The following is a 13,171-nucleotide window of genomic DNA, read 5'->3' as shown; positions in this document are numbered from 1 at the left end:
CCACAGTGACCGTACGTACATATCCCAACCAGAAGCCATGGATTACAGGCAACATCCGCATCGAGCTTAAGGCTAGAGCCGCCGCTTTCAAGGAGCGGGACACTAATCCGGACGTCTATAAGACATCCTGCTATGACCTCAGACGAACCATCAAACAAGCAAAGCATTAATACAGGAATAAGATTGAATCCTACTACACCAGCTCTGATACTCGCCGGATGTGGCAGGGCTTGAAAACTATTACGGACTACAAAGGGAAACCCAGATGCGAGCTGCTCAGTGATGCAAGCCTACCAGACAGGCTGAAGGCCTTTTATGCTCGCTTCGAGGCAAGCGACACAGAGCATGCACGAGAGCACCAGCTGTTCCTGACGACTGTATGATCATGCTCTCCGTAGCCGACGTGAACAAGACCTTTAAACAGGTCAACATTCACAAAGCCGCGGGGCCAGATGGATTACCAGGATGTGTACTCAAAGCATGCGGACCAACTGGCTAGTGTCTTCACCGACATTTTCAACCTCTCCCTGGCTGAGTCTGTAATACCTACTTGTTTCAAGCAGAACCTGTGCCTAAGGAAGCAAAGATAACCTAACTAAATGATTACCGCCCCGTAGCACTCACATTGGTAGACATGAAGTGCTTTGAAAGGCTGGTCATGGCTCACATCAACAGCATCCTCCCGGATACCCTGGACCGACTTCAATTCACATACCGCACCAACAGATCCACCGATGACACAATCTCAATCGCACTCTACACTGCCCTTTCCTTACCTGGATAAAAGGAACACCTATGTGAGAATGCTGTTAATTGACTACAGCTCAGCGTTCAACACCATACTTCCCACGAAGCTCATCACTAAGCTAAGGACCACGGGACTAAACACTTCCCTCTGCAACTGGATCCTGGACTTCCCCCAGGCGGTGAGGGTAGGAAACAACGTGTCTGCCACGCTGATCCTCAACACTGGGGCCCCTAGGGGTGTGTACTTAGTCCCCTCCTGTACTCCCTGTTCACCCACGACTGCGTGGCCAAACACGACTCCAACACCATCATTAAGTTTGCTGACGACACAACAGTGGTAGGCTGGATCACCGACAACGATGAGACAACCTATAGGGAGGAGGTCAGAGAACTGGCAGTGTGTTGCCAAGACAACAATCTCTCCCTCAATGTGAACAAGACAAAGGAGCTGATCGTGGACTACAGGACAAGGCAGGCTGAACAGGCCCCCATTAACATCAACGGGACTGTAGTGTTAAGAATTTGTTCTTAACTGACTTGCCTAGTTAAATAAAGATCAAATAAAATAAATGAATAGTGGATCAGGTTGAGAGTTTCAAGTTCCTTGGTGTCCACATCACCAACGATCTATCGCAGTCCAATCACTGTCCACCAAGACAGTCATGAAGAGGGCACAACAAAACCTTTTCCCCTCAGGAAACTGAAAAGATTTGGCATGGGTCCCCAGATCCTCAAAAAAATCCACAGCTGCACCATTGAGAGCATCCTGACCAGTTACATCACCTCCTGGTATGGCAACTGCTTGGCATCTGACCATAAGGTGCTACAGCGGGTAGTGCATACGGCCCAGTATATCACTGGGGCCAAGCTTCCTGCAATCCAGGACCTATATAATAGGCGGTGTCAGAGGAAAGCCCATAAAATTGTCAGAGACTCCAGTGACCCAAGCCATAGACTGTTCTCTCTGCTACAACACGGCAAGCAGTACTGGAGCGCCAAGTCTAGAAGCAAAAGACTCCTTAACAGCTTCTACCCCCAATCCATAAGACTGCTGAACAATTAGTAAAATGGACACCAGACTATAACATTGACCCCCCCCCCTCCATTTGTTTTGTACACTGCTGCTACTCGCTGTTTATTATCTATGCATAGTCATTTCACCCCTACCTCCCATGTACAAATTAAATCTAACCTGTACCCTCGCACACTGACTTGGTACCGGTACCCCCTGTATGTAGCCTCGTTATGTTATTGTGTTACTTTTTATAATGTTTTACTTTGGTTCATTTGGTAAATATTTTCTTAACTCTTCTTGAACTGCACTGTTGGTTAATTAAGGGCTTGTAAGTAAGCATTTCACAGTAAGGTCTAAACTTGTTGTATTCGGCGCATGTGAGAAATAAAGCTTGTTTTAATTTGACACAGACATGGTGGTGTTGCAGGAAGATCTGAATGCTGTGAATCAAGAGATTGTGAGGTTAAATCCCAGAGGCCTCATAACTATTGTGTGAATTTCACACTAAATTTCTGCGTGCGCCATTTATGAAAAGTCTGTGCACGTACAAAAATATAGATATTTATAAGCTTGGTGCACGCCATACATACAGTTGAAGTTGGAAGTTTCATACACTTAGGTTGGAGTCATTAAAACTTGTTTTTCAACCACCACAAATGTCTTGTTAACTTCTTATGGATGCAGTGGCAGTATTGAAAAGCTTGGATGAAAGGTGCCCAGAGTCAACGGCCTGCTCCTCAGTCCCAGTTACTAATATATGCATATTATTATTAGTATTGGATAGAAAACCTTCTGAAGTTTCTAAAAAACTGTTTGAATGATGTCTGTGAGTATAACAGAACTCATATGGCAGGCAAAAACCTGAGAAGAAATCCAAACAGGAAGGGGAAAATCTGAGGTTGGTCAATTTTCAACCCAGTCCCTATTGAATACACAGTGGGATATGGATAAAGTTGCACTTCCTATGGCTTCCATTGGATGTCAACCGTCTTTAGAAATTTGAATGAGGCTTCTACTGTGTTGTGAAGCCGGATGGGAGCTCTTTGAGTCAGTGGTCTGGCAGAGAGCCAGGTCCTGGTCATGCGCATTTCACATAATAGCGACCTGCGTTCCATGGCTTCTCTACAGACATAGGAATTCTCCGGTTGGAACTTTATTAAAGATTTATTATAACAACATCCTAAAGATTGATTCTATACTTAGTTTGACAAGTTTCTTCGACCTGCAATATAACTTTTTTAAGTTTTCGTCCGACATTTGGATGGACCTGCACGAGCATTTGGATTTGTGTACTAAACGCGCTAACAAAAGTAGCTACTTGGACATAAATAGTGGGCATTATCGAACAAATCAAGCATTTATTGTGGAATACTGTAGCCTTAGCTACAGGTAACATTACAGGTCTATACAGGTCTATAACATATACAGGTCTACATTACACTACAGGTCTATTTATTGTGTTGGCAGAATGTTTTCGTCTTTAGCAGTAATTTATGCTGTATCTGGAAAAGGACGGTCAGTTTCTGAACGAGAAAATTGACGAGAAAACGAGAGAAAATACGAGAAAATACAATTACAGGACTTACAGTAGTTACAGTTTGCGGGGAGGTGAGCACATTCTCTTGTCAAGTTCAACTTTTATAAATGCTAACTTTTCTGTGAAAACTGGCACATGCTCATTTTGGGGTATATTTTGTACGTACTCACGGTTTATAAATGAGGCCCCGGTGTAGCACATGTTGAATAATAATTACTGTATAAATAAACATACACAATGTAATCATGTATGTCAAAGTGTGTAAAATATGTACGTTGAAAACACGGCAACAGCGTAAAGTTCCGGGGACATCCTAACGACTCGTGTTTTTTTGCCGGGAATCCCCTGTGAAACTTCATGTGAAAAATAATCCACGTGATAGTTCATCTGAAATATCAGGAGGTAAAGTGTTCCAAAACCACATGGTTTCACGTGATTTCACATTGGCAAGTTTGTGTCCTGTGTGGTTCAGTTAGTAAAGCATGGTGTTGGCAATGCCAGGGTTGTGTGTTCAATTCCCATGGGGGAAGGAACATGTATGCATGCTCTCTGGATAAAAGCATCTGCTAAATGACTCAAATTAAGAATGAAAATAATGTTCTAAAAATCAAATGTGAAATCATGTGGTTTTGCCATTTGGGACATGGAATATAAGTCACTCTTCCCTATTGAATTCCATCTTTTCCTAACTCACAAATGACAAGGTCATGTTATACATTGACCAAGTCTCAATGACTTCCTATGACAGTTCTCTGATTGGGACATGGATGACAAGGACAAATTCTGGTGTCCAATTCTTAGCTTCTTTATAAACATGCCTGCCCTTAACTTTACCTTATTAATCATTTATCAGCAAAATCTTGAAACGTTGATGTTCCAAATAATGTAAGCTGAGGAACATGCCCACGACAGCAAGAGAAAGTGTGTGAGAATACAGGCCAAATAGAACCGGATTCACTACGTAGTGCACTACTTTTGACCAGAGATCTATTGGCCCTGGTCAAAAGTAGTTCATTATGTAGGGAATATGGTACCATTTGGAATGTAACCAGGGTAGAGGTGGCTTTAAAAGAGGCTCACTGAGAATTAGATTACATGACATTTTCAGCCTGACATGGTCAGAGAGTCTGTAGGGCTGGTGGGATTAGTTTGAGTGAGCTGAGGTGGTTGTGGCTGTTGGGGCCCTCCAAAGACAGGCTTTATCTTTATGGGCTAAACGCCATCAAATGTTGATGTCTGCCTGTTAAAACACTTGTGAAAGACAGATTATTACAATATATGTCTGACTCCCAAATAGAACCCTATTCCCTACATTGTGTACCACCTTTGACCAAAGTGCACTTCTTTTGACAGCTCCTGAGTGGTGTAGTGATCTAAGGCACTGTATCTCAGTGCAAGAGGTGTCACTACAGTCCCTGGTTCAATTCCAGGATGAATCACGTCATGCTGTGATTGCGAATCCCATAGGGCAGCATACAATTGGCCCTGTGTTGCCGGGGTAGGCTGTCATTGTAAATAAGAGTTTGTTCTTAACTGAGTTACCTTGTTACAGTTGTTTCTGAATGCTTAAACACTAAGAGTGATTCTTGAAGCACTCTCTCTGAAACCATTAACACTTGTAGCCAATGCATTTATCAAGTGTGTGAAACTGAATTTGTGTTCTCTGCTTTACACTCAGCTTGTAATTTGAAAACACACTCCTAGCAAAACTTACACTATTTCGCCAATTGCCTTTCCACATTGACACATGTGAAAACACTTTTAGATAATGAGTTCACTTACCAGAGCTTGAGCACTATAAACAGTCCACAGGTAAACATTTGGTTTGGACAACAATGGAGGCCAATATTGGGCAGAGAGTAACAGGGGCGAGAACTAGAGGAGGATGAGGAGGAGGAAGAGGAGGAGGAGGAGGTGAAGAAGTAAGAGGAGGAGGAGAAGGAAGAGGTGAAGTTGGACGGAGAGAAGGAGAGGATGGGGAAGAGGGAGAGGAAGGGGAGTCAGGAACACAATAAATAATCAGAGTGACTGTGGTTGACCATCTTGTCAACCATGGGATGAGAATGAAGGAGGCTGGGCAACGGGTTCAGCCAAATCTGAGCCGCTATACTGTTGCAGGTATCATCTGGATATTTCGAAGTGCTGTAGTCTCACTTGTACAGTAATATGTACTGTACTTTCATAATGAGAAGGATCTATCACTAAAACCATTCAAATGTTTTTACAGAACTGCAATAAAACCAGTATCTGGTGGAAGAGGTCGACTGTTCACCACAGAGCAACTGAGATATGAATATGTGCAGGTAAGCTTTACTATCCTATCATTGGTATTGGATCTGGAAGTGTATGGCGCTACATAATATTGACTGACCCCTGTCTTTTCGTACTGTGCTGCATTGTTTTGTCTTGTCTCTTTCAGAGAGTCATGGAGCTAGAAGCAGATGCAGTGCATCATGAGCTAATATATGTGGACGAGGCAGGTTTCAACCTTGCAAAAACAAGGGGCTGCGGACACCGTGCCATCATCAACGTCCCTGGACAACGTGGTGGCAACATAACAATGTGTGCGGCTATTAGTCAAAACAGCGTCCTTCACCATCATGCAATCCTAGGCCCATACAACACTGCAAACATTATCACATTTCTGGACACCACCCTCCACAACAGACTAACCCCTAATGACCAGGGACCAGAGCAGCCCAGGTACGTTATCATCTGGGACAATGTTAGTTTCCACTGGACTGCTGTGGTCCGCAATTGGTTCACAGGTCACCCACTTTTCATCGCACTCAATCTCCCCCATACTCTCCGTTCTTGAATCCTATTGAAGAAGTCTACTCTGCATGGCTTTGGAAGGTGTATGATTGCCATCCCCACCAACGCATACCCGTTTTACAGGCTTGTGGAGACATCGATCAGGGGTCATGCCAGGCCTGGATACGGCACTCCAGGCAATACTTTCCACACTGCCTCGCTCAAGACAACATCACATGTGCTGTGGATGAAGTCTTATGGCCAGACCCACAAAGAAGGTGAGATGTAGCCTAATTGTCTTCTGTTCTGTTCTTTTTCTTCTAGCACAAATGTTTTTGTTTTCTTCTACTGCACTTTTGTTGTTTGAGGAGTGTTAGAACATTTTGAGAAGAAAAAAAACTTTTCCCCCTTATTTGTATTGGTAGTGTGTTATGTTTGGAATACACATCCATACTTTACACATTTGGATACCTGTTTGAATGAGTGTTTACTACAGGTACGACAGAACTTTATTGCAAACTGCTATGCCCTGCACACAGAAAAAGTGTTTTTCATTTAAACTATCAGTGCGTAGTTGGCGCTTCGTGTGCTTATTCAAATTCTGTGTACTGTATTGACGCAAAAACACAATTTAAAAAAAAGTTTTTTTTTAAGATGTTTACAAGAATTGTTTGCTTTTGCAAGAGATGTATAATGCTTTGCTGGTTTGGTGTGAGGTTTTGTGGTTCGTGTGTAGGGTTTTGCAAAAAATAGCCTATAGTTTCAAAGATAGTGCCTAAGAAATCAGAAAGAAATGTAAATAAAGGTTAAAAAAAAGAAAAGATTTACTAAAATGATAGAGATAGGATGCCATTTGCCATGAAACTTGTCTCTAATCCCTTCACTGAGTACTCTGGAAACACATTTTCTTTCAAGACCATGCCGATTACTGCTGTTATGAATAACAGTGTTGATGATATTCGTAAAATACAGATTCCTCAAAAGTGATATATGGCATAAAAATGGCACATAAAAAGGGAACAATTGAAGAAATCTTCCGCCATCTCCATCCATTTTTATAGAGGTCCAACTTAATCTCTAAGAGATCTGTGGGTTTACAACGGGCTCATTTATGAATCTGAACACAAACAGATAAGAGACTAAGCAATATATTATTATCTCCACATTACAAAATGACAGGGTGTCCGGGACAATGCATTGTGCACAAAACTGTATGAAGTTATTCCTGACAAAGCTGATGTATGATATGTATGCTGGTTTTTATTTGATCAAAGCCAAGTCAAAAATCTTACATGAACAGGCACACATTTCCAACAAAGCTTAAAGGGACAATCTGGCATTTGAAGCTGTGAATCAAGCAGTCACCCCACCAAAACGGCATGTACCTATCCCAGATCGCCCCTTTAATGCATTCATCCTCCCTGTTTGAATACACAGTCAGTTTGTACCTCAACTCAATTTTGCACAATGCCTTTTAAGGTCCCGAACACTGAAAATAATGTTTTTCATAAAATTGGATGATATTTAGATGAACCCAGTTCAAAGTAGGGTGAAGTATGAAAAAGATAAAAGTCAAAAATTAAGTCAAAATAAAACATAATAAAAAGTATGCTTGAATGACACTAAGTGGCAGTGTTTTTACAACTGAAGCCGGTTTGCCTGGGGCTGATGCCGTGCAGGTGTTTGTGCACATGCGTATACACACACTCCCATTCAAATAAACGCATACAAGAACACACACATACATGTAAGAGTGCCAGACATGCACACAAACATATACAGTTGGTATTGCTGTTATTATTTTAGTTGTCCTTGATGTCCTTAATTTATTTTTAATTCATACATTTTTATTTTTGCGTTGTTGTTTGCTGTTTTCTTCTGTCTTTTACTTGTTTTCTCTTTAGTTCATTCTCTTGGTTGTTGGTGCATTGGGGGGGTTCTTGGGGGTGGGGAAGGGAATTATTGTATTTATTTATTTTTCTTCTTGGCGGGGGGGGGGTCTGTGGGAAGGGTCTCAAATGGTTGAGGGACAGCTATTGGGGATCTGTGGGGGGATCTTGGAGGGTTCGGGTTCACGTTTTTGGCCTGGTGGGAGATCTGTCAACGTGCCCTTGAGCAGGGCATTGCCACTGGATGCTTCTGTGTGCCGCTCTGAACGGGAGTCTGTTGGATGACTGCCATGGTGTAGTTGTTGAGCGGATTCACTGCAAGTATATTGTATGTTTAGGATATTCCCCAGAAAATTGTTATTAACATTTTTTATAAATATATATATTTTTTTAAGTGTGAAAAATGACTGTACATTGATAAAGTTTGATCATAAAGTGACTTGTCCCCTCCCCCCGTGTCAAACACTTGGATTCAGGAGGCAGGCATTTATCAAGGATTTACTTCAGGCTTTATGCGACGTCACATAAAGCAGGAAAATTAATACATCAATGGTAGCGTCTTATCATCTTAGCTCATTTAAATATGTACTACCATAAAACGGACAAATCAAAGGCGCTTATGCCTTGTGGTCAGCATGTAAGCTTTAAGGGGGACTAATTCTTGTGAAGAAGTATATCAGTGAACTGTATTCTGTAATTTGCTACAAACAATAGAAATGCAAATGTATATTGCTGCTGTCTGATATCCATGATCAGCTCTGTTGACTATGAGAACATTTTGTTGAGAAAATGGGTTGAGACATATGATTTAGGCTGGGAATGACATGTGGCCCATTGTTTACCTTGTCAAATGACCACAAGGGCCATTTCAAAAAGCTGTCAGTTAACGCGAGCTCATGAATATCAGCTCCCCGCCCACTAATTTTGTGCTTCCTGATAGTTAGAAATTAGAGAAAAGGTCATATTTATTCAATTCTGAGCATTTCAATAGTGTAAAAATATCATGGGCGACATTTTGGTCATTCAAATGCTATTTTTACTTGGGAAATAGGATGACTGTGCTTGACCATTAACAGGCATGTTTCCAATCTGCCTCTAGTTCATTGTGTTATATAAAAACATTGATCTCCCCATTTCCCAGGTAACAGCTCTGTTGTCACCCACCAACCTAATTAGTGCGACTGTCATCGCTTCCCCAGACAAATGGAGTGACTGGGAGTGAGTCATGGTGGGTTGAGACAAATTCCTTCTGTGACAGGAACTATTTGATCAAGGTAAACAAATTAGCGAGTGCATTAAGTCTGGAGAAAGAGGCAGTCGTCTGTCTTGAGCAGGAGAGCTGTCACTGCTCATGCTGTGAAATGTTAAGACTGTCGAACCATGCAGCTGTGAGCTCCAAGCCTGGGTGGATAAGCAAACACTGAATTACTGGATTACTAGCACTGCTGGGTGATTTGAAAAGTCATAGTCAATCGATCAATAATATAATAATTCTGTTAGCAAAAAAAAACGTTATCTTTAACTTACAATCTGTAGAAACTGTGAGAGTAGAAAGAAATGTTCAGAACGTTTGTGAAACATCACACCACAGTTAAAAGATATACGGCAAATATGAATAAAACATTTATGTTTTTCAGAGATAGATGGGAGGTGTTGAGGGAAGCAGAAGTGTGGGACAAAAAAAATCTAAATAAAAGGTAACTAATGTAAAATATACTGTGTCCGTAAAATGTATATAGTATTTACAAACTGGAAGTAGAAGCCTATGTATGGTTGTTCATGAGTTTACTCCAATTAGGGGAGGGATGGTAGGGTAAGGAAAAAACGATAAACAAGAAAAATACATTAACAAAAATATATTAACCAAAAAATGGGTGATTGGAAATGACGCATATAATTACATTGATAGAAGCCACAGTCTATCTACAATATTAAAGCTGATCTAAGTTTTTTTTTAAATTGATTACTGGGAGCTATACAGTGTATTATACACTGAGTGTACAAAACATTAGGAACACCTGCCATCTACATGACATAGGCTGACCAGCTGAATCAAGGTGAAAGCTATGATCCTGTATTAATGTCACTTGTTAAATCTACTTCAGGAGACAGGTTAAAGAATGATTGCTAAGCCTTGAGACAATTACGACATGGGCTGTGTGTGTGCCATTCACAGGGTAAATGGGCAAGACAAAATATTTAAGTGGTTTTGAACAAGTCATGGTAGTAGGTATCAGGCGCACCGGTTTGAGTGTGTCAAGAAGTGCAACACTGCTGGGTTTTTCACACTCAACAGTTTCCTGTGCGTATCAAGAATGGTCCACCATCCAAAAGACATCCAGCCAACTTGACACAATTGTGGGATTTTTTAAATGTAAATTTAACCAGGCAAGTCAGTTAAGAACAAATTCTTATTTACAATGACAGCTTACACCAGTCAAATCCAGACAATGATGGGTCAATTGTATGCCACCCTATAGGACTCCCAATCACAGCCTGTTGTGATACAGCCTGGAATCAAACCAGGGAGTTTGTAGTGATACCTCCAGCACTGAGATCAGTGCCTTAGACCGCTGCGCCACTCGAGAGGCATTGGAGTAATCATCGGCCAGCCTGTGGAACGCTTTCTACACCTTGTAGATTTCATACCCTGACGAACTGAGGCTGTTCTGAGGGCAAAAAGGGATGCAACACAGAATTAGGAAGGATTTCCTAATGTTTTGTACAATCAGTGTATATAGTTGAGATAGCATCACCATGGAAACCATGGATTTGCCTAACAGGAACCATGCGTTTTCAACTCATACTAATGTGCAGCTGTGAAAAGTGATTGGCAGTTTGGGACCACCACCAACAGGATAATACATATGGTTTAACATGCAAGTTGCCACTCCTGACATTCTCTTCAAGTGGGGCACACATGAGAACCATGTTAAATGACAGGCTTTTCCCCTAGCATTCAAATGTTTATCCTTGTTTAGGAACTGAAAGGCATCACAGTCAGTTTCCATCCCAAATGGCACCTATTCCCTACATAGTGCACTACTTTTGATCACAGCTCCATTGACACCCTATTCTCAACATAGTGCACTACTTTTGGTCAGTGCCATATGGGCCCTGGTCCAAAGTAGTGCACTATATATAGAATAGGGTGACGCATACAATTTTGTAGATCCCTACACAAGAAGTGCCAAAGATCAGGAAATACGTATGGGTTAATCAACAATGGGCTATGCAGTCTATGGAATATTGTGCACGGCATGGAAGGTGTGTGCTACGATGCATAACAGAGCCTTTGAATATTGCTGTGCATTAAAAGGAAATAATGCAACCTCTAGAGTGCCCTTCAAACCAATCAGAAATTAGCATTTAACAACGCAGTGGAATAAGTTATTATATTTGTATATCGGAAAGTTATTACTATTACTTCACAATGTGTTGTGTAACACCACAACAAAAACAAATCAACAAGCTCAAAATATTAACCCAAATGGATTTGAGATGAAAAACTATGTGGTGGGTGTTTGTGTGTATGAGTCCAGTCATTTAATTCTTGTATTCCAAGAATTCTTCCAAAAGTGAGATACACTGAAATTCAAAAATTCTATTTGAGCCTTTTAAGTTTAGGATACTGACCTACAAAAATTAAGGCACTGGATTATTTAAGTATTTACTTGTCTTCAGCGCGGTAAGTGTCCATATTTTTAATAAAGTAATAGAACACTGAACAAAAACAACAAAGTGAACGAACAAAACCGAAACAGTTCTGTCTGGTGCAGATACAAACACTCAACAGAAAACAATCACCCACAAAACACAGGTGGAAAAAGGCTACCTAAGTATGATTCTCAATCAGAGACAACGAACGACACCTGCCTCTGATTGAGAACCATACCAGGCCAAAACACATAAACGCAACATAGAAAAAACGAACATAAACTACCCACCCAACTCACGCCCTGACCAAACTAAAACAAAGACATAACAAAATAACTCAGGTCAGAACATGACAGCTATATCTGGGACACCTTTTTCTGCACCTAGAGATGTGCTGAGATAAGGAAACAGTCTGCCCTTGGGAGTTAGCTAGCGTCATTAGCTACCAATGGGTGCTTTACCATTACATTAGCGTGTTTTATATAGCACATGGCGGTATCATTCTTCATCCTAGGCCATGACATAGATGTGAGAAAAATCTGCTAACAATCCAAATACATCACAATACCACTATCAGTATAGTACGATAGTGGTAGTAGAGTAGGCAGTACTAGCTGATATTAATGATAATGAATTCATGACAATTTAATATGTGGCTTAGTCAATTTACTAACATTATAAACATTGTGTGGATGAAAACATGAAATGTTTTATAGAATCACAAGAGGTGCTTTATAAATCCCGAAAAACACACAAAATCCAGAAAGCAGGTTTTTTTTTTTTACAGGCACCTAAAGGCTATTGTTACTGTTTTTACTAAGGAGTGCTTTTAATTAAATATGTGTAGTTAGACTAAGCATATATGCTCAGTACAGTAACTTGTCCCTGTCTGCTGGTGTTAGCGTCAAACTGGCAAGTTGGGCAAATGCAGACTCTGCAACTACAATGTAAAGGGAAACTGAAGCGTATACGGTCATTTTGGATATTATCCACAGTAAAATAGTCTGACATGTTTTACTGCTCATTTTAACATGTAATGAATTTGGGAATAGCCAAATAAATTGACTTTAAAAACATCAGACCATCACACGGAGTGAGCAGACCACAAGGGGAGTATCACCACGGACTCATGGGTCTAGGGCTCCCTTGTGTGTCTGTTTGTATGCTCCACGGGTTGCTCTTCCTCCCCTCTACAAACCCAGATCCCAACCCAGCACCTTACAGCAGCCTTGGTTCCCGATTCCTGTTTTTCCCCAGTCCCAGCACCAACCCCTGGTCTCCAGTCCTGGTCCCAACACTAAAGCAGTTTTCTCCAGGTCCCAAACCCAACAGCAGCAACAATCCTGGACACAGCACAGAGCAACCGCAACTGCCAACCCATTCCAGACCCCACCACTTCCCCACCCCCAACACAAACACACAGACACATTGTGAACTGACTGACGGACGAATTGGCTGATGGACACATTCTTCTGAATCCTTTTTTTGATTAATTGATAACTTTTGCTTTTACTTTTGTTTGATTGGATGACCATTTGGTTTGTCAAATTTGAATTGATTGGTTGTTGTTTA

Source organism: Oncorhynchus tshawytscha, linkage group LG16, assembly GCF_018296145.1.
Source record: "Oncorhynchus tshawytscha isolate Ot180627B linkage group LG16, Otsh_v2.0, whole genome shotgun sequence".
NCBI lineage: Eukaryota > Metazoa > Chordata > Actinopteri > Salmoniformes > Salmonidae > Oncorhynchus > Oncorhynchus tshawytscha.
Note: the sequence above shows the minus strand (reverse complement) of the source record.